This window comes from Scylla paramamosain, unplaced genomic scaffold (assembly GCF_035594125.1).
Source record: "Scylla paramamosain isolate STU-SP2022 unplaced genomic scaffold, ASM3559412v1 Contig8, whole genome shotgun sequence".
Classification (NCBI taxonomy): domain Eukaryota; kingdom Metazoa; phylum Arthropoda; class Malacostraca; order Decapoda; family Portunidae; genus Scylla; species Scylla paramamosain.
The window spans coordinates 1,808,555-1,830,000 of record NW_026973673.1 but is presented as its reverse complement, the minus strand read 5'-3'; the positions used below and the strand labels follow the sequence as shown (position 1 = coordinate 1,830,000).

Sequence of the window (21,446 nt, the reverse complement as noted above, 5' to 3'; positions counted from 1 at the left end):
GCCTCCAATATTGCCCTCAGGAAGACTCAGACACAGGGACACGGGGATAGAGGGATACAGGGAAGAATACTTATTGCATATTCCTCTACCAGTTTAAAGCAACAGCCGAGGAATTTGTGGCTTGTTTTTTTTTTTCTCTCTCTCTCTCTCTTTTTCAACGTTGCAATAGAAGGTCTTTCTTGAACGAGGAGGAGGATGAAGGAAAAGGAGATGAATGCAATTATTGGTCGAGTTTATAAAAGAAAAGAAAAATGCTGAGTTGATTGCAATTAAAGTCTCGTTTTGATCCTAATTTGATTTTCCCTCACAATTCTTCACTCCTTGTTTACTGGCGACACACACACACACACACACACACACACACACACACACACACACACACACACACACACACACACACACACACACCACCACCACCACCACCACCACCACCACCACCACCACCACCACCACCATGATCACCACACGCCTTCTGCTCTTGCTCGTTAAACACCCAACAGGAGGAGGAGGAGGAGGAGGAGGAGGAGGAGGAGGAGGAGGAGGGGGAGGAGGAGGAGGAGGCTATAGATGACAAAGAGGAAAAAGTAGATGATCTAGAACAGGAATGACGTAGGGAAGAAATGGAGTTGGCAGCGTGGAGGAAGAGGAGGAGGAGGAGGAGGAGGAGGACGAGGAGGTAGATGAAAATGAGGAGAAAGATGAGGAGGATCCGGCTTAATGAGGAGGGAGGAGTGGGCGCCTTAGAAAGAAATGAGAAATTTGGCCTCTTGATTGCGAATGAATGAGAGAGAGAGAGAGAGAGAGAGAGAGAGAGAGAGAGAGAGAGAGAGAGAGAGAGAGAGAGTTTGGTTATTTCCATTTGTCGATTCATAACACACGGAAAATTGAGCGAATATTTGAAAAGTTGAAGAGGAATAACATAATGTAACTAATGTGACTGTTGTTGTTGTTGTTGTTGTTGTTGTTGCTGTTGTGGTGGTGGTAGCGGGAGTAGTAGTAGTAGTGGTGATGGAGGTCATGGTGGTGGTGGTGGTGGTAGTAGTAGTGGTGATGGCGGTCATGGTGGTGGTGGTGGTGGTGGTGGTAGTAGTAGTGGTGATGGAGGTCATGGTGGTGGTGGTGGTGGTGGTGGTAGTAGTAGTAGTGGTGATGGCGGTCATGGTGATGGTGGTGGTGGTGGTGGTAGTAGTAGTGGTAATGGAGGTCATGGTGGTGGTGGTGGTGGTGGTAGTAGTAGTAGTACTGGTGATGGAGGTCATGGTGGTGGTGGTGGTGGTGGCGGTGGTAGTGTTTATATTCACACTCACTGCCTGACATCCTCCTTTGTGTGCGTGTAAACAGACCTTTTTATTCATTTATTTTCTCTCTCTCTAGCAATTAGACTCCCATGTTGCTGTGGCTTACATCTGTCAGTCAGTCAGTCAAGCAATCAATCTCAAGCACCCCGAAAGTCTAAAGTATTACTGAAAACCGTCTTGGTCTTCATCGTTACCTAAATGAGGAGTGATAGAAGAGAAACAGAAAAGAGGACAGTAAATAAGGTTTCAAGACACCTAGCCTTTAATTTTTGACGACCGCTTTTGACTGGAGACTGGCACCTCAGTGGGAGGTCTCAAGACACTTCTCCAGCTTTTGATAATCCTTTTGGTCCAATCTTTTGATATCTTTTTTTTTTTTTTTTTAAGAAACAAGCATCTAAATGGGCCTTTTTTTTTCATAAATCATATTGCCCTTGGTCAGCACCTCTCTTCAAAAAAAGTTAAAATGATAAAGCCTAAGAAGAAGAAGAAGGGAAAGAAGAAGACAATAAAATTAAGAGACAGTTATGAGAAAGCCGACGAAAAACAAGAGGAATAGTAAGAGAAGCACCATTCTTAACCTCCTCCTAAAAAAGGACATTTGTAAAGAGAAAGCCTAAAGGGAAGAGTCAGGAGAAAAGGCCAAAAGGAGATATTTATCAGGAAAAGGTCTATGAAGAAGAGGAAGGGAAGCATAAAAAGAAGTCATTTAGAAGAATGCCGACGAAGAAGAGGAAAAGGAAGAGGAAGGGAAGAAGACCAAAAACAAGACATTTATAAGAATAAAATTTGGAAAAAAGAGGAAGGGAAAAAAACATTTTTAAAGAAAGCCAACGAAGAAGAAGAAGAAGAAGAAAAGAAAAGAAAAGAAAAGAAAAAGAAAAAGAAGAAGAAGAAGAAATCAAAACGAGCACATGAAAACAACAACAATAACCAACAACAGCAACGAACAAGTAGATGAAGAAGAAGAATATAAAAAAAAGAGACATTTACAAGAAAAAAAAATACATTTACAAGCCAACGAAGCAAAAGAAAGTGGAAGAAAAAAAAACCGAATAAAAAATGTATAAGAACAAGGCCAAGGAAAAGAGGAAGAGGAAGAGAAGTAACCCAGAATACATTTACCGCCCAAAAAAAAGATAAAATAAAAAGGAAAAGAAAAAGCCAACGAAGAAAGGAAAGAGGAAGAGGAAAACAATAAGCCCAGAAGATACGAGTATATATAAGAAGTAACCCTGAGAAGAAGAGGAGGAGGAGGAGGAGGAGGAGAAGGAAAAAGAGAGGAGGGAATCCCAATCATCATGAACATTTTAAAACTCTCACTCGACTTGGTGATAATAAAACAATAAAAACTCAAGTCTCAATTTTCTGCGAATGAGGAGGAGGAGAAGGAGGAGAAATAGGAGGTGGAAGAGGAGGAGGAGGAGGAAGAGGAGAAGGAGGAGGAGGAGGAGGAGGAGGAGGAGGAGGAGGAGGAGGAGGAGGAGGAGGAGGAGAGGGAGAACAGTGATAGCTAGGATAAACAGTGAATACTAAAACAAGATAGACGATGAGAAAGACAATGAAGAAAAGGAAGAAGAGGAGGAGGGATAAGTAGAAAAGATTGAAACATCCTCAAACATTTTATCATACTTGCAGATTATTTACATTGTGACTATTTAAAGTACATGAAGAAAATAAGGTGCCAATAGTCCATATAAAGCACATTTTATTTTTTTTTATTTGGCCAAAACAACATCAGCAAAAAAAAAAAAAGAGAAAATAAGAGGAGAAAGAGGAGGGGAGGAAAATGAAAACGACGAAGATGGCAAGGATGAGGAGTGAACAGAACAAGGAGAAGAGAGACGATGAGAGAAACAAGGAAGATGAGGAGGAGGAGGAGGAGGAATAAGAAGAAAAAAAAAGGAGGCTGAAAACGATAATAGCAACGAACAGTACAATGACTGAAAAGACAAGAAGAGACGATGAAACAGACAAAGAAGAGGAAGAGGAGGAAGAAGAAGAGAACGAGGATGAAAACGATGATAAAGATGAACAATAAACAGAACAATGAAAGAAAAGACAAGGAGACGATGAAAGAGACAAGGAAGAAGAAAAGGAGGAGGAGGAGGAGGAGGAGGAGGAGGAAGACAGGAAGAAAGAGGAATCGCTGCTCTCTCACAGGTCGTTTGGCCAATTGATTGAGGCTGGAAATCGTGATATGATCTTTCTCCCTATCCTCTGTCTTCCTCCTCTCCCTCTCCTTCCTCTCCTTCCTTCCTTTCTCCCTCCATTTCTTCTTCTCCATGGAACAGAGACCACCACCATCACCATCTTTACCTCATTCCCATCTTCCTCTATCTCCCTTTTCTAGTTACCTGCCTTCTTTTCTCCCTTCTCTCTCTCTCTCTCTCTCTCTCTCTCTCTCTCTCTCTCTCTCTCTCTCTCTCTCTCTCTCTCTCTCTCTCTTCGTCTCCCTTTCTCGCCTTACCGCGTTGATACGTCTCTTTGAGCGTATATGTCCCTTCTCGACGTTCCTTTTTGCTTGGGTCAAAATAGGAGGAGAAGGAGAAGGAGGAGGAGGATGCATTTAGTCCTGTTTCTGAGGGTATGTCTGCGGAGTCTTCTCCAGTAGTAGCAGTAGTAGCAGTAGTAGTAGTAGTAGTAATAGTAGTAGTAGTAGTAGTAGTAGTAGTAGTGGTGGTGGTGGTGGCAGTGGTGGCAGTGATAGTAGTGGTGGTGGCGGTGGTGGTGGTGGTGGTGGTGGTGGTGGCGGTGGTAGTGGTAGCGGTGGTGGCGGTGGTGTTGGTGGCGATGGTGGTTTAAGGTTTTTATAAGGTTTCATAAGGTTTAGTACAAATATGAAAATTCATAAGGCATATTCTGCCGAGCCGAAGCTCCCTGGCAGAAAGACGATGAAGTTCGGGTGATTCACTCAGCACTGACTGGCAACACACAAATAATATAGGTGATTATAATTATAGAAGTAATAATCAGTAAATTTGACAATATTTTTATAATAAAAGAGCAAACTAGTAACAAAGAAAATACATAAACATAAATACCTTGAACTTTCTTTTGTTATTATATGCTAAAGAACCATTTTTAAATTATAGTTGTAGAAAGTAATGGCAGGTAGAATCAAATCATTATTTGGTGGCGGTGGTGATGGCAGTAGTAGTCGTAGTGGTGGTGGTGGTGGTGGTAGTGGAGGGTGGTGGCAATAATGATGTGTGTTGCAGAAGGGCTGTGTTTCCTTGAGAGAGTGAGTACGAGTCTCTTGCAGTACCAGTAGTAGTAGTAGTAGTAGTAGTAGTAGTAGTAGTAGTAGTAGTGGTAATAGTAGTAGTAGTAGTAGTAGTAGTAGTAGTAGTAGTAGTAGTAGTAGTAGTAGTAGGAGTCGTAGTAGTAACAGTAGAAGTAGTAATAGTGGTAGCAGTGATGGTGGTGGTGGAGGGTGGTGGCAATAATGAGTTAATAAGAAGTAGGTGGGGTAGGTGAGATATTATGTGTGAGAGAAGAATGTGTAACACTGGAAAGGAAGAATGCAGATGAACTGGATGAAAGAATCAATAGGGATGAAGTGGAGAGGTGTGTGAGAAGGCAGAAGAATGGCAAGGCAGCAGGTCCAGATGATATACCCTATGAGTTCTACAAGAATGGTGGGGAGGTAGTGATAGACAGAATGACTGAGTTATTCAACCGAGTGTGGGATGAAGAGAGAGTGCCAAGAAAGTGGAATGAGAGCCGAGTGTGTCTGTTGCATAAGGGAGGATTTAAGAGTAAGAATGAGCTGAAGAACTACAGGCCAATTGCATTAGTGAATACAGTAGGTAAAGTTTTCAGTGCAGTGTTGAATGAGAGACTGTGTAAATGGATTGAGAGAGCTGGAGTGCTGGGTGAAGAACAGAATGGTTTTCGTAGGGACAGGAGAGCTGAGGACAATATGTTTGTGGTGAATGAAATGATTGAGAAGAAAAAGAAGGATGGGGGTAAATTGTACCTAGGTTTTTTGGATATAGAGAAAGCTTATGATAGAGTGAACAGAGAAATGTTAGGTAGAGTCTTAGAAAAGATTGGATTGAGTGCAAAGATAGTTAACGTAGTGCAAAGTATGTATGTGGACACAAGAGCTAGATACAGGCTAGGAGACATAGAAACAGACTGGGTGAAGAGTGAGAGAGGAGTTAGGCAGGGCTGTATATTGTCACCAACCCTTTTTAGCCTGTATACAGAGGAGCTAGCAGCCAGGATGAGAAGAATGAATGTAGGGGTAAGTGTGGGGAATGATAAAGTATGTGTGCTCCTTTATGCAGATGATGTAGTTGTTATGAGTGAATCGGCAGATGAGCTTCAAAGTTTGTTGGATGTAGTGGATGGCTATGGTAAAGACTTTGGAGTAAGGTTTAGCAGTGAGAAAAGCAAAGTAATGATTGTGAATAGGTCAGAGGATGAAAGTAATGTGGTATGGAGACTTGGAGAGAATGAGTTGAGACAGGTGCAAGAATACAAGTACTTAGGGATGTGGATGAGTCCTAGTGGGTGTGCAAAGGCAAAGAATGAAAAGATAAGTATGGTAAACCCGTGGGTAGGTCGATTGGGAAGCGCGGCAAGGATGAGAGCAAGTAAGTATGATGTGTTGAGAGAAGTGTGGAAGAGTGTGGCTGTGCCATGTATAATGTATGGTATGGATGTGATTGCATGGAAGGAAAGTGAAATTGATAAGTTAGAAGTGGGCCAGAACAAAGTAGCAAGGATGGCACTGAGTGCACCGAGGTGCACAGCAGTTGAAGCCTTGAGAGGTGACATGGGATGGAGCACCTTCAGAGAAAGACTCACAAAAGCCACACTTAGGTACAAGATTAGGCTTGAGAGAATGGATGATGCAAGAATAGCAAGGAAGGTGTACCTGTGGAATGAAAGTGGAAGCAAATGGAGGAAGAGATGCATGAGAATGACAGACAGGAATGAATTGCAAGTTGTGTGGGCGATAAGAATGGCTGCTAGGAATCAAAATGAGCGTGAATGGGTGGTAACAAGAGGAGGAAGAGTGGGAGCCGAATGGGATGTGAGAAAATGGAAGAATGAGATAGACAAAGAAGTGAAATGAGTGGGACTGAATGAATGGAAGACTGAGATGGAAAGAAAGAAGACCCTGGAATGGTACAAGGAGAAAGAGGCCCCGAGGTATGAAAGGTGGTATGATGGAAGCCTGGGCGGTGATCTTCTCTTCCGAGCGAGGGCACAGTGTATGGATGTGAATGCAAGGAGTTACAGGTGGTCTGAGTCCCGCAGCAAAGTGTGCCAGATGCGTGACATGGGAGAGGATGAGACAGTGGAACATGTGGTGCTGGAGTGTGTGCAGTATGCCAGAGACAGGAATGAGATGATGCAAGTGATACTGACTGAGTTAGGGCATGATAGGAATGAAAGAGTGGAGAAGACAGGAAAGGAATGGATGGTGTTGTTGCTGGGACTGTGTAGAGAGGCGAATGAAAGGATGATTGAGGCGGTGAAAGAGTTTCTGGAGAGAATGTGGCGTGCCAGGTGTATGAACAATTAGGATAGAGGATGCTGTTCGTTTCTCTTTTTTTTTTTTTTTCCCTTTCTACAGGAGTTGCCGATCCAAAGGCCTGGCTCAGGAGTGATCCTGTGCCACCTGTACCATCAAGATCAAGATCAAGATGGTGAGTCTGCGTACAAAATTGCATCGGAGGGGATGGTAGAGGCAGCCACAATTATCCATCATCATCGGCGACATTATGGCTCTTGAGAAGGTAACATGGCTACCATTCTACACTCACATCATCTGGCTATCAACACACACGAGAATGGCGGCGGTGCGGAGGTTTAAATAGGGAAAATAGGCGTATATGTGAGGGCGGGTGGCGGGGATCCTATGGTGGAAAATCGAGGGATGATCGAGGGTGATGCCCCACCATTATTAATTACTCCTTTATTTAGCGATTTACAACACACACACCTGCCCGCCAGTAAGAAGCAGGTGTGGGCGGCCATCTTGAGCGCTAAGGGACGAGGGGACAAGGGGAAATAAGGAAATATGGCTCAAAATGCCTCCTTATTTTATTGTATTTTCGATTTTTTTTTTATTTATGGAATTGTTTGCGTGTGTGTGTGTGTGTGTGTGTGTGTGTGTGTGTGTGTGTGTGTGTGTGTGTGTGAGGGAAGGGAGGGCGGGAGTGGGGGAGTTCTTGTGTATGTTAAGGATAAAAAACAAAAGTTAACGTAAATATTTTCCTTATTTTTTTCTTCATTTTCTTGTGTTTGTTGTTTGTTTTGTTTGTTTGTTTTGTTGGTTCGTTATGTGTGTGTGTGTGTGTGTGTGTGTGTCAGAATATATCGTTTTTATTTTTTTCATTTTTTTCAGTTTTCTTGTCTCAACTGAATATTTGTTTGTTTGTTTGTTTGTTTGTTTGTATATCCATGTATGTTTGTCCTCTTCTTCCTCTTCCTCCTCTTTCTTTCATCTAGACCTCCTCTTCTCTCTTCCCATCTCTTCCTCCTCCTAGCCCAACCAAGCCTAATTCTCTCTCTCTCTCTCTCTCTCTCTCTCTCTCTCTCTCTCTCTCTCTCTCTCTCTCTCTCTCTCTCTCTCTCTCTCTCTCTCTCTCTCAGACAGACAGACCTCGATGACAGCGTGGTGAGCGAGGAGGGGGAGTCAACCAGCGGAGGGGGGAGCATGACCCCTACTTTGAACCAGTGGTGACCTTGCTGGAGGTCTTCGTGGTTAGTGATGATGACCAGGAGGAGGAAATGATGAGACTGAGTTTCGAGATCAGGTCAGGTTAATAATGGTGTTTTTTTTTTATTATTATATATATTATTTTTGTGAGTTTTTTATTGGTTTATTATTTTATTGAGAAATGTTGGTAGTTTTGCTGTTTCTTATTGTTAGGTGAGGTCAGATCAGGTCAAGTACTGATGGTAATTTTGCTGTTTTATCATTGTTAGGTCAGGTCAGGTTTTCTTATTGCAGGTAAATAATAATAATAATAATAATAATAATAATAATAATAATAATAATAATAATAATAATAATAATGGATCACCTGAAGATCCGCCACCCCACAGGGATCACCTGAAGATCCGCCACCCCAGATTGTCCCCACCTGAAGATCTGCCACCCCGAGTGCGGCTGGGGTGGCTGATCTTCAGGTGATCCATAATAATAATAATAATAATAATAATTATTATTATTATTATTATTATTATTATTATTATTATTATTATTATTATTATTATTATTTTTATTTTCTCTCAATCTATGTTTTCTTTCTTACTTTCCTCCTCCTCCTCCTCCTCCTCCTCCTCCTCCTCCTCCTCCTCCTCCTCCTCCTCCTCCTCCTCCTCCTCCTCTTCTTGTTCTTCACATAACTTCTCTTCATTTTATTAACCTAACCTAACATGCAGACAGTGCCAGCCTAACCTAACCTCCCCCCACCAGCAGGCAGTACAAGCTGTTTCATTATCACACCTCTGAGTCGCCCCCACAGTGGAAGGAACGGGGCATGGAGGCCATTAACATTCTGAGGAACAAGCAGAAGGCTGTAAGTGGTTGGGTTAGGTTTATGTGTGTGTGTGTGTGTGTGTGTGTGTGTGTGTGTGTGTGTGTGTGTGTGTGTGTGTGTGTGTGTGTTGACTGGGCTGCCTCATATGGGATTACCAGCCTAATATGGTGACAGACAGACAAGCAGACTGACAGACAGATAGATTATTATCACTATATTATTACCAGTCATTAATTCAAATAGATAGATTATTATTATTGTTATTATTATTTTATCACCAGCCATTAATTCTCTCCTTATTTTTCAGGTGGAGTTTGTTCAGCGGCAGAATTAATGCCAGTGGCTGAGTTCAGATCCTCCAAGACACACACACACACACACACACACACACACACACACACACACACACACACACACACACACACACACACACACACACACACACACACACACACACACACACACACACACACACAGCAGCCCCTCCACCTCCCCACAGCTCTCCACAGCCCCTGACACAGCATCTAACACAGCCCCTTCACAGAACACCACATACCTCACACATACATAAGAACATAAGAACATAAGAAATAAAGGAAGCTGCAAGAAGCGACCAGGCTTACACGTGGCAGTCCCTGTATGAAACACACCTACCTATTTCCATCTGCTATCCCCATCCATAAACTTGTCTAATCTTCTCTTAAAGCTCTCTAGTGTCCTAGCACTAACAACATGATTACTGAGTCCGTTCCACTCATCTACCACTCTTTTTGAGAACAAATTTTTTCCTATCTCCATCCTAAACCCAAATTTTTCAAGCTTGTACCCATTATTTCTTGTTCTACCCTGGTTGCTGATCCTAAGAATTTTGCCTACATCCCCCTTGTTATAACCCTTATACCACTCAAAGACTTCTATCAGGTCCCCTCTTAACCTACGTATCTCTAAAGAATGTAAATTTAACAGCTTCAACCTCGCCTCGTAAGGAATACTCCTCATCCCCTGTATCCTTTTAGTCATTCTCCTCTGTACTGATTCTAATAGACCTATATCTTTCCTGTAATGTGGGGACCAGAACTGCACAGCGTAGTCTAGATGAGGTCTGACCAGCGCCAAGTATAACTTTAATACTACTTCCGGCCTTCTACTTTTAACACTCCTAAAAATCCCACACACCACAGGAGCCTCACAAACAGTCTGACAGCCTTCACAAGCAGCCCCACACTCCACCACAGACACGCCAGACCCACAGCCCTTCACCTCACCCACTTCCCAGCCCCCCACAGCCCCCCAGCCACCACAAATGAAGTCAAAGGAAGGGACTGTGGCTTCACCCAGCCAGCCAGGACAGCCTACAGAGAGGGGGTAGTCCCAGTCAAGTCACAAAATATAGGCTTGGTTCTTCCTACAGTTTGAAGTCAATGATTGGACAGGTTCTCTTTGTTTACTTGTTATTGTTTCTCTCTCTCTCTCTCTCTCTCTCTCTCTCTCTCTCTCTCTCTCTCTCTCTCTCTCTCTCTCTCTCTCTCTCTCTCTCTCTCTCTCTCTCTCTCTCTCTCTCTCTCTCTCTCTCTCTCTCTCTCTCTCTCTCTCTCTCTCTCTCTCTCTCTCTCTCTCTGCCCTTCACTATTGTTAGGTAATAATTGCAGTAGTCACAGCCTGCCCTCTAAAGACAACTCTCTTCCTCCACACAAAACTACAAGCACCTAATAACACACACACCCTTCACTCAAAAAATTTTAAAATCATGGCGACTCCTACACCAGCCTCGGAGTCCCCATCTGGGGAGGGGACCATAAATGTCCCCAGGTCGGACTGCCTTTCCGTCGACGACCCTAAGTGTCTTGACACCCCCCTCAACTTTTTCTTCATTAACTTCTGCAACATTCGCGGTCTAAGATCTAATTTTCAATCTGTAGAACACCACCTCTCCTCTTCTAAACCTCATCTTCTTTTCCTCACTGAAACTCAGGTGTCTGAGGCAACTGACAGTAGCCCCTTTTCTGTTCCCTCCTACTTTCTCTATCCTCATTTTCGATCCAAAGCTGGATGCTGCGTTTATGTGCGCAATGACTTAACCTGCTCTCGTGCCCACGCTCTTGAATCTTCCGAGTTTTCCACCATCTGGCTACGACTACAGAGTCATTCTCATACTAAATTTATCTGTGCTGTATACCTCTCTCCTAACTCCTCTGACTATAAGAAATTCTTTGACTACTTAACTTCCAAAGTGGAGCACATTCTGACCCTCTTCCCTTTTGCAGAGATCTCCATTCTTGGAGACCTCAATGTTCACCACCAGCTTTGGCTTTCCTCTCCCTTCACTGACCATCCTGGTGAACTAGCCTACAACTTTGCTATCCTCCATGACCTAGAGCAATTGGTGCAACACCCTACTCGTATTCCTGACCGTCTTGGAGATACGCCCAACATTCTTGACCTTTTCCTGACCTCTAATCCTTCTGCTTATGCTGTCACCCTTTCTTCTCCGTTGGGCTCCTCCGATCACAATCTCATATCTTTATCTTGTCCTATCACTCCAATCCCTCCTCAGGATCCCCCTAAGCGAAGGTGCCTCTGGCGTTTTGCCTCTGCTAGTTGGGGGGACCTGAGGCGGTATTTTTCTGATTTTCCTTGGAATGACTACTGCTTCCGTGTCAGAGACCCGTCTTTGTGTGCTGAGCGCATAACAGAGGTGATAGTGTCTGGCATGGAGGCGTACATTCCTCACTCTTTTTCTCGTCCTAAACCTTCTAAACCTTGGTTTAACACAGCTTGTTCTCGTGCTATACATGATAGAGAGATGGCCCACAAAAGGTACTTAAGCCTTCCTTCACCAGAATCTCATGCACTTTATATTTCTGCCCGGAACCATGCCAAGTCTGTTCTCCAACTAGCCAAAATCTCCTTCATTAACAGAAAATGTCAAAACCTTTCAAGATCTAACTCCCCTCGTGATTTCTGGCATCTAGCCAAAAATATCTCCAATAACTTTGCTTCTTCTTCTTTCCCTCCTCTACTTCAACCAGATGGCACCACTGCTATCACATCTATTTCTAAAGCTGAACTCTTTGCTCAAACCTTTGCTAAAAACTCTACCTTGGACGATTCTGGGCTTGTTCCTCCCTCTCCTCCACCCTCTGACTACTTCATGCCTCGTATTAAAATTCTTCGTAATGATGTTTTCCATGCCCTCGCTGGCCTAAACCCTCAGAAGGCTTATGGACCTGATGGGGTCCCTCCTATTGTTCTCCGAAACTGTGCCTCCATGCTTGCACCTTGCCTAGTCAAACTCTTTCAGCTCTGTCTGTCAACATCTACCTTTCCTTCTTGCTGGAAGTTTGCCTACATTCAACCTGTTCCTAAAAAGGGTGACCGCTCTAATCCCTCAAACTACCGTCCTATTGCTTTAATTTCCTGCTTATCTAAAGTTTTTGAATCTATCCTCAACAGGAAGATTCTTAAACATCTATCACTTCACAACCTTCTATCTGATCGCCAGTATGGGTTCCGTCAAGGCCGCTCTACTGGTGATCTTCTGGCTTTCCTTACTGAGTCTTGGTCATCCTCTTTTAGAGACTTTGGTGAAACTTTTGCTGTTGCCTTGGACATATCAAAAGCCTTTGATAGAGTCTGGCACAAAGCTTTGATTTCCAAACTACCCTCCTACGGTTTCTATCCTTCTCTCTGTAACTTCATCTCAAGTTTCCTTTCTGACCGTTCTATTGCTGCTGTGGTAGACGGTCACTGTTCTTCTCCTAAATCTATTAACAGTGGTGTTCCTCAGGGTTCTGTCCTGTCACCCACTCTCTTCTTATTATTCATTAATGATCTTCTAAACCAAACTTCTTGTCCTATCCACTCTTATGCTGATGATACCACCCTGCACTTTTCCACGTCTTTTCATAGACGTCCAACCCTTCAGGAGGTAAACATATCACGCAGGGAAGCCACAGAACGCCTGACTTCTGATCTTTCTAAAATTTCTGATTGGGGCAGAGCAAACTTGGTATTGTTCAATGCCTCAAAAACTCAATTCCTCCATCTATCAACTCGACACAATCTTCCAGACAACTATCCCCTCTTCTTCAATGACACTCAACTGTCCCCCTCTTCTACACTGAACATCCTCGGTCTGTCCTTTACTTATAATCTGAACTGGAAACTTCACATCTCATCTCTAGCTAAAACAGCTTCTATGAAGTTGGGTGTTCTGAGACGTCTCCGCCAGTTTTTCCCACCCCCCAGCTGCTAACTCTGTACAAGGGCCTTATCCGTCCATGTATGGAGTATGCTTCACATGTCTGGGGGGTTCCACTCATACTGCTGTTCTAGACAGGGTGGAATCAAAAGCTTTTCGTCTCATCAACTCCTCTCCTCTAACTGACTGTCTTCAGCCTCTCTCTCACCGCCGCAATGTTGCATCTCTAGCTGTCTTCTACCGCTATTTTCATGCTAACTGCTCTTCTGATCTTGCTAACTGCATGCCTCCCCTCCTTCCGCGGCCTCGCTGCACAAGACTTTCTTCTTTCTCTCACTCCTATTCTGTCCACCTCTCTAACGCAAGAGTTAACCAGTATTCTCAATCATTCATCCCTTTCTCTGGTAAACTCTGGAACTCCTTGCCTGCTTCTGTATTTCCACCTTCCTATGACTTGAATTTCTTCAAGAGGGAGGTTTCAAGACACTTATCCACCAATTTTTGACCACTGCTTTGACCCTTTTAGGGACTAGCATTTCAGTGGGCATTTTTTTTTATTAGATTTTTGTTGCCCTTGGCCAGTATCCTTCCTACATAAAAAAAAAAAAAAATAAAAGTAACAGCAGTAGTCATAGTTATTATTGTATATTTTTTTAGCACTCCAGAACAGTGTAGCAGTAGTAGTAGTTGGCAGGAATTAAGTACAGTATTAAATATATTCTGATCTTGATTTGTGTTGCAGGCCAGACAGCTTAGTGGCAGAGCTGCAGGTGGCCCTTGTAAGCTTCCTGGTGGCACAGGTGTAGGACGGCTGGGAGCAGTGGAGGTGCCTGATGGGGCAGCTGTGCCGGGCAGAGGGGCTGCTACTGCTGCTGCTGCTGCTGCTGCTGCTGGGGAGAGCCACACTTGTATGGTAAGCTTCTCTCAGTCCTTCTCTAACAGGTTAATGAGGTTGTTGTTGTCATTATTGTTGATGTATTTTTTTTTTTATGTTTTTCTCTCAATATAAAATTGCTCTCTCTCTCTCTCTCTCTCTCTCTCTCTCTCTCTCTCTCTCTCTCTCTCTCTCTCTCTCTCTCTCTCTCTCTCTCTCTCTCTCTCTCTCTCTCTCTCTCTCTCTCTCTCTCTCTCTCTCTCTCTCTCTCTCTCTCTCTCTCTCTCTCTCTCTCTCTCTCTCTCTCTCTCTCTCTCTCTCTCTCTCTCTCTCTCTCTCTCAAGTTAGCTTAGTGGTAGTGGTAGTAATAACAGTAGGAGTAGTAGCAGGAACACCACACACTTAACACTCCCAACTCTCCCTTCCAGACCCTAGTAGTAGCAGCAGTAGTAGTAGTATTAACACTAACCACTCATTATTTCTCTACTGGTGATCTTCTGGCTTTCCTTACTGAGTCTTGGTCATCCTCTTTTAGAGATTTTGGTGAAACTTTTGCTGTTGCCTTGGACATATCAAAAGCTTTTGATAGAGTCTGGCACAAAGCTTTGATTTCCAAACTACCCTCCTACGGCTTCTATCCTTCTCTCTGTAACTTCATCTCAGAGTTTCCTTTCTGACCATTCTATTGATGCTGTGGTAGACGGTCACTATTCTTCTCCTAAATCTATTAACAGTGGTGTTCCTCAGGGTTCTGTCCTGTCACCCACTTTTCCTATTATTCATCAGTGACTTTCTAAAACCAAACTTGTTGTCCTATCCACTCCTATACTGATGATACCACCCCGCACTTATCCATGTCTTTTCATAGACATCCACCCCTTCAGGAAGTAAACAGTTCACGCAGGGAAGCCACAGAACACCTCACTTCTGATCTCTCAAAAATTTCTGACTGGGGCAGACCAAACTAGTTATTGTTTGCCTGTCTAAAAAAATCAATTCTTCCATCTATCAACTCGACACAACCTTCCAGACAACTATCCCCCTCTTCTTCAATGACCACTCAGCTGTCCCCCTCTTCTACACTGCCACACTCCCCAGCCTGTTTTCCCTTGGTACAAGCTTCTCATGTGATGGCTCACCCATAATTTTCCTCACATAATGAGTCCTGGCAAGCTTGACAGTGAAGAAAAGTGTTGTGATGGTATTTGTTCAAGAAGGGATCAGTAATTGTGAGACAGGAAGGAAGATGGCAAATTCAGAAGCAGCCGTCACCTGGGTGGTGGACAGAGGCCGCTCACCCCCAGTCATCCTGCAGCTCACAGGTCTCTTCTGACCAGGAGAAAGATGGCGTGGCAATTAAGTGTTCACCGTGCATGTGTTCCATCAACTTATTATTCCTGTATCTGTCTTCCTTTTTTTCCCTTAGCCTTTCTCTCAGGAGTGGCAGCTGTGGCCAGCACTAGTGTAGCCCTGGCCAACTGTGTCACGGCTGTCTTTGATCTCCCTGTCTTCCTTCCAGCCCCACAGTTACTGACCTCGACTCAAACACCATCACGGCACTCTCTTCCCTGTTAAACTTGCCGGGATCCATTGTAATGTAAGGGGTATTGAATGTGAGCGATGAAACGAGAAGGTAGTGGCAAAGGGGAAAAAAGTACAGGGGAGCGTAGGAGAGACACCTCTCTCCACTGTGCCTGACAGCGCAGGAGAGACACCTCTCTCCACTGTGCCTGACAGTCTTTCAGTGATTGAAAGACTGAGCATAACATCTTCAGGGCACGTGAGTTGCCATGTATGACAATTTGGCACTTTTTCCATGTCTTCTTATTTGAGTAGACATCATATCTTGTCATAATGAAAAGTCTAGTTTATCATGTGTGTGGAGACCTTCAAGTTACAATACACCCCACTGCTTTAAGAGTTAAATGTACATGTCAATGTTTTCTGTCGTGCCTTCTTTGCTGTGTAATGTTGTGGTGAAACGGTTAAATTCTGGACCGAGTTGTGAGTCATGCAGCTGGAGTATAGATGTGTGTCTTCCCCACAGGTGGTAACACGGAGAGGAAGTGGAAGAAACCTTGGGACGCTCCCATAACTCAGGAGCAAGAAATACACCTTACTGGAAACCTTGTGACTGACAGGTGGCGGTGACTGCAGGAACCAATTCAGGTGAACACTGTGTTTTGTTGCTACACTTGAGAATCCTCTATCCTAAATTTAAAAATCTTAAGTTTTTAATTGTCATGTCTTGTCATGTTTTTGTCCCACCAAAAAATTGATTACTAGAGCTTGATTTACTGCCATGGGAGGTATCAGAAATTGGCAAGTTGTCATTAAAAAAAAACTGGGGAAATCTAAAATATGCACCACTTTCATTCACTCCCAACAATTTTGGATAAGGAATCCTCAACTGTATGTAATCAGAGTATTGTTGAGAGTCATGGTGTGTGTATGAATCCTTATGTATGTATGTGCAGGATAAGAGGGAGGTGGTTAATAAGATTAGTAAATGCATGGAGGAGAGGCGTGCTCTTACCAAGATTAGAAGAGCAGTAAGTGTGAAAATAGTGGTACAGGATTGCAAGAGAGGCAGTGTGTGGGCTGGGTAAGTGCACATGTGGTGCTTTTGTTAAGAGTGACCAGGATGGATGAGTGTTACCGGTGTGGTGTGTTGTGGAGAGTTACTGAAGAGGGTTAGAAGGAATGGTCTGCAGTGATCAGTGTGAAATAAGAGGAGAGGATGCGTTGCTTGAGTTTTTGTTGCGAGATGTGCACGTGAAAGGTGTTTAGTGAAAAATAAGGTTTTTTGGGGAATTTATGGATATAGAAAGATAAATAAATATGAATTGTGGGGTGTTTCAGGATTGTTTGGGCCAGGTGATGGGCTGTAGGGAGTGAAAAGTTTGTGAAAAGTAAAATGCCGGCATTTGAGTTATAGAATTAGTGTGTATGTGTGATATAAGTTCATGTCTTAGTAACTTTCCGTCTTCCCCAAGTTGCATTACTCTTTTGCAGATGTCTGTCTTGTGTTGGCGAACGTCCTGTCTGCAGTCAGGCCAGTAGTGCCATGTCGCAGGGTGTGACATCAGGTGAAGAGCCAAATGGAGAGTGTCTGCAGCCAGTACTGGGTGTGCTGATGCTGTACAAGTGTCGAGCCAGGTGCCACAGCACATGACTCCACCAGTGTAGTGTCTCTAGTCCAGGAGAGGGCGTTTGCCAGTGGAGGAGCGGTTGTGTAGTTGTGGAGGAATACAGACAGAGAGACATGCGGTAGAAGTGTGTCCTCTAACAGCTCATCTTAGACATATTTATAATGTCACTGTATTAGAGGACATATTTGCTGATACTTTTCCTCGTGAAAGTATGTGTAAGATGTTACATGAGGTGCTAAATGTCTTAGAATAGTGGTATAATGGTTGCAGTTGTTTGTAATTATTTAAAAATGTATTAAAGTATGGAAATTTTTGTGGACTACACCAGTTATAAAGTGTTACTATTAACTTTAGTAGTATTAGTGAATTTATTTGTACTTTTTATCTATTGTTCTTTATATGCACTGTGGTCAATAAACTATCTATCTATCTATCTATCTATCTATCTTTATAAATTTGTGACTATTCTTATTATATATGTGAAATAAATATATAGTTTGCTAACAGTGTGGTATAATAGTGTAAAAATAAATATTTGATAACAATTCATGCATGCCCCAAAGGTAAAAAAAACAAAAACAGGATTGTGCCCTCTAAACTTTTAAGATACCACTTGCACATAGAAGCCCCATCGCAGCGACTCCAGTGTCGGCTGGGATGGGGCTTCTATGTGCAAATGGTATCTTAAACTTAGTTTAGTAGCCAATCCTGACTTTTTTTTTTTTTTACCTTGGGGGCATGACCTGTACTCCCAGAAAGACTATTTGCCAAAGATATTATTGACATGGCATAAATAACTATCATTATGTTCAAGATGGTATACTGAATGTTTATTGTTTTAATGTGAATGTTAAGTGAATAAATACACAACAATAATATAAACATGGCACTTTTTTTCCTTATTACTGAAGTGCTGGAATGTACAAAACTTATCCCAAGCCTGAATGAAGGTGGTGGTGGTGGTTGTTGAGTACAGAAGAGAGGGACTTGCTATATTCTTCCTTCCCAGACTGGAGTGGACTGGAGAACTCTTGCAGCAGGGCCTGGGAGCAACAACACTTGCCAATTCTTGTGTCCTTGCGTCAACTTGAGTGACCTTGAGCAACCTCTTCTTTGTGAAACTGCCTGCAGCTCTCGTGCCTTCACAAGTGTTGAAGGTTGCCTGTCGGTCCCGCCATGACTTGAAGGGAATTTTACGTGTTCTTCCTGCTTGAAATTCTTGACACACTCTTCTTACTGCAACTTGACTCTTCCCTGATTGCTTTGTCCCAACGATACTTAATACCTCTTGTGGGGCTTGAAGGTGGTGACGCTCTGCCTCTTTTCCTGGTGAAGCTTGACTCCCTGATTGCAATGGAGTACATTGGGCCTGGCGTGACAACACTGTTTAATAACCAGGTGCTGGTAGAGATTCCTGTGGGCTGTTCATGGGATGATGAAGTGGAAGCTGCACACTTCACACCTACAAGGAAAACAGACCATTAGTTCCTAGATACATGAAGCTTCTTGTATGTGTAGTGATTCCTTGTAATGTGTTTGATAACTGATTCCCTACAAAACTAAGACTACACAAGATATATGATGGGAAAATGGAGGAAGCCTGACAAGCACTGCATGGTATGGGAACTGTGCTGAGATTTAATATGAAATATGGCTAAATTCCATACTGTCATATTCAAGAAACAAAAATTGAAAGAAAGGAAAGCACCGGGTAGAGAAAATCTGAAAAGTATGGCAGTATAACGTTTGAAGCTGAGAAATGCGCGTTTGACAAATACGTCCCTATTATAATTTAAAGGCAAAAATTTGAAGGATGATGCAGAGTAGAAGAAAACACCAGATAGAAGAAATTTGCATGGCATCACAGATATTTCAATGGCATGACAGTTAATACACAAGTTTGAAAGATGAACCTGATTAAATATTTCTATCTCTGCGCTCATGAAGAACACAAATAAAAAACTTACAATTTGAAAAGAAGAGTCATTTTAAACTTTGATCCGTACCTTTTAAGTTTATTAATTTTATTCATAGTCAGTTTATGGTTCCAGAGAAACAACAATTTCAAATCTAGCCTATCTTTTTGAAACCCACTGTATGATGAACACGTCATATAAGGGAAAGAATTTTGTAGCCAAATACATGAGGAAATATTATACAAGAAAATATTTATCAGATGAATAACAAATTAGGAAAAGAACTATTTGAAATAGGCCAACTTTCAGGTGAACTGGATAAAAAAAAAAAAATAAATAAATAAAAAAATAAATAAATAAGTAGTTTAATAGAACAAAGCAGTATTAGAAAAGTCTAATGCAAATTTAGAATGGAAATGTGTGTGTGTGTGTGTGTGTGTTTGAGAAGGGGTTATGTCTTTTGAGTGCATGACCATTGTTTTGGCTGCCTGACTAGGTTTTTGAGTGTCACCAGATTTTTGAGTGCATCACCAGTTTTTTGAGTGCATCACCAATTTTTTTGAGTTCATCACCAGTATTTTTGAGTTCACCAATATTTTGAGTGCCACCAGTTTTCTTGTGCCACCAGTTTTTTTTTTTTTTTTGAGTGTCTTCAGTATTTTCTGCATGAGAGTGCGTGGGTGTGCATACAGCGTTATTAAAGGTAGGTAAGTAGGTAGGTGTGTGTGTGTGTGTGTGTGTGTGTGTGTGTGTGTGTGTGTGTGTGATAATGAATAAAGGAAAATAATGACCAATCGTAGTTCACAAGCCAACTGCTACTCAGCACAGCGAATAAGCAGAGGGACCACAAAATAGCAGCCACGGACACACCAATCCAACATGATTTTACGTGCTTATATAATATAATCTCAAATTCACTTCCTTAATTATCACCTCAGTAAGCTTAATCAGACGTCAATCACCTGGACAAACAAGCAACCAACTTACCATCTGGTCAGCATACTTCTCTCACCTGACAAGTTAAATCACTTTACCTGCAGTCTAATCACCCTTGCAGCTTATTCCCTCGCTAAATGCTAAACTTCTATAACTTCCCATCTGATCAGCATATTCATCTCTCCCCTGATAAGCTTAACTACTTAAGTGTTGTAATCACCATCTGTTCAACCTAATCACACCTACCAACCTCACCTGGTCAACCTATATCAGCTCAAGCTAATCACATTACCTAACGTGGCTTACCTAATCCCCATACCTGGACAAACCTAACCCAATCACACCTATCCATTCTAATCCTCACGTATTCAACCTAATCATTCGCAATCTCAAGGGTTACACATTAATTCCATGCACTGAGTAATAATCTAATATTCTTATCATTACCATACTCTTACCTTCACTCCTTCACCGCCTCCTTCAGCCCTCCGCCACGAGACCACCGCACTTCGACCTTTCTCCCTCGTTGCGAGTCGTGAAAAGAGCCGAGCGGGGACACCAGGCTGGAGGAATACGAGACAATGATCCCTATTCTGAAACACTTCTGCGCCGCACCTCCACTAAACTGATAAGACTCTAAATGAAGTTGCACAGGTTTTCAAAGATGTTTTAATGGTTCTAGTGACATTAACACGATTTCTATATTATTAACAGGAGAAACGCAATTGAAAACCCGGCTAATCATCTCTGTGGCATTTGAAAAAAAAAAAAAATATGGTGAGAGAACAAATGAAGCGTTTCAGAATACGTTGCTATATAAATTCTTTTTCTATCACTGGTATTAATTTGTGTGCGTTCGTATGTTTGCTGGCTTGTGTAAGTAAAGTTATTTCATTAAAAATATCGATGTTTTTTAAGTTTGTAATTAACGAGTGTTTGAATGATTGTAGGTCTCTCTCTCTCTCTCTCTCTCTCTCTCTCTCTCTCTCTCTCTCTCTCTCTCTCTCTCTGACTAAAATATTATACGTATGTAAGATGAACTCCCAAAATATAAGAGTACGATAAGTAAAGTGATTCGGAATTAAAAGAAGTTTCAAACAGGTTATGAATGAGTTCCAGAACAGTGAACGAGACGACACATTGTTTCCTTAATGCATCAAAAGAAGAAGAAGAAAAAAAAAAACATTATTAAGAAACGTCATAATTAGGAAACTTATTATACTGATCGACTAATGATAATAATAACAGTGAAGGAAGGAAAATAGGAGGAGGAGGAGGAGGAGGAAGAGGAGGAGGAAGTGTAGGTTATAATAATATAGTAGGAAAAACGAGACAGTAAATAGTCATAGGAAGTGAAGGTGGTAGTAGTAGTAGTAGTATTAGCGGTGGTAGTGGTGGTGATTATGGTGGTGGTGGTGATGGTGGTGGTGGTGGTGGTTGTATTAGTAGTAGTAGTAATAGTAGTAGTAGTAGTAGTAGTAGTAGGAGGAGGAGGAAAGGAAAATGAGTCTGGTTTTAATAGTTGCGGTACTTCTCCTCTTTCTTCTCTTCCTGAAATCCA

The 21,446-nt window shown here is 42.4% G+C and overlaps 1 protein-coding gene and 1 long non-coding RNA gene across 14 annotated transcripts in view; one reads left to right on the top strand and one right to left on the bottom strand.

Annotated features, from left to right (window-relative positions):
• The first annotated feature begins 14,997 nt into the window (after window positions 1–14,997).
• Window positions 14,998–17,081, top strand: LOC135096888 (uncharacterized). Its single transcript, XR_010265145.1, has 3 exons — window positions 14,998–15,661; window positions 15,929–16,050; window positions 16,897–17,081. It is a non-coding gene; the product is annotated as an uncharacterized LOC135096888 (long non-coding RNA).
• Window positions 17,082–17,836: 755 nt separating this feature from the next.
• LOC135096886 (COP9 signalosome complex subunit 4-like) overlaps window positions 17,837–21,446 on the bottom strand; it is a 53,139-nt gene continuing 49,529 nt past the window's right edge. For all 13 annotated transcript variants that reach the window (XR_010265136.1, XR_010265134.1, XR_010265135.1 and 10 more), the window contains 2 exons: window positions 20,344–20,448; window positions 17,837–18,495 (listed from right to left, as the gene is read on the bottom strand). The gene's annotated coding sequence lies outside the window, so the exon portion shown is untranslated. The remainder of the gene's footprint in view (window positions 18,496–20,343; window positions 20,449–21,446) is intronic.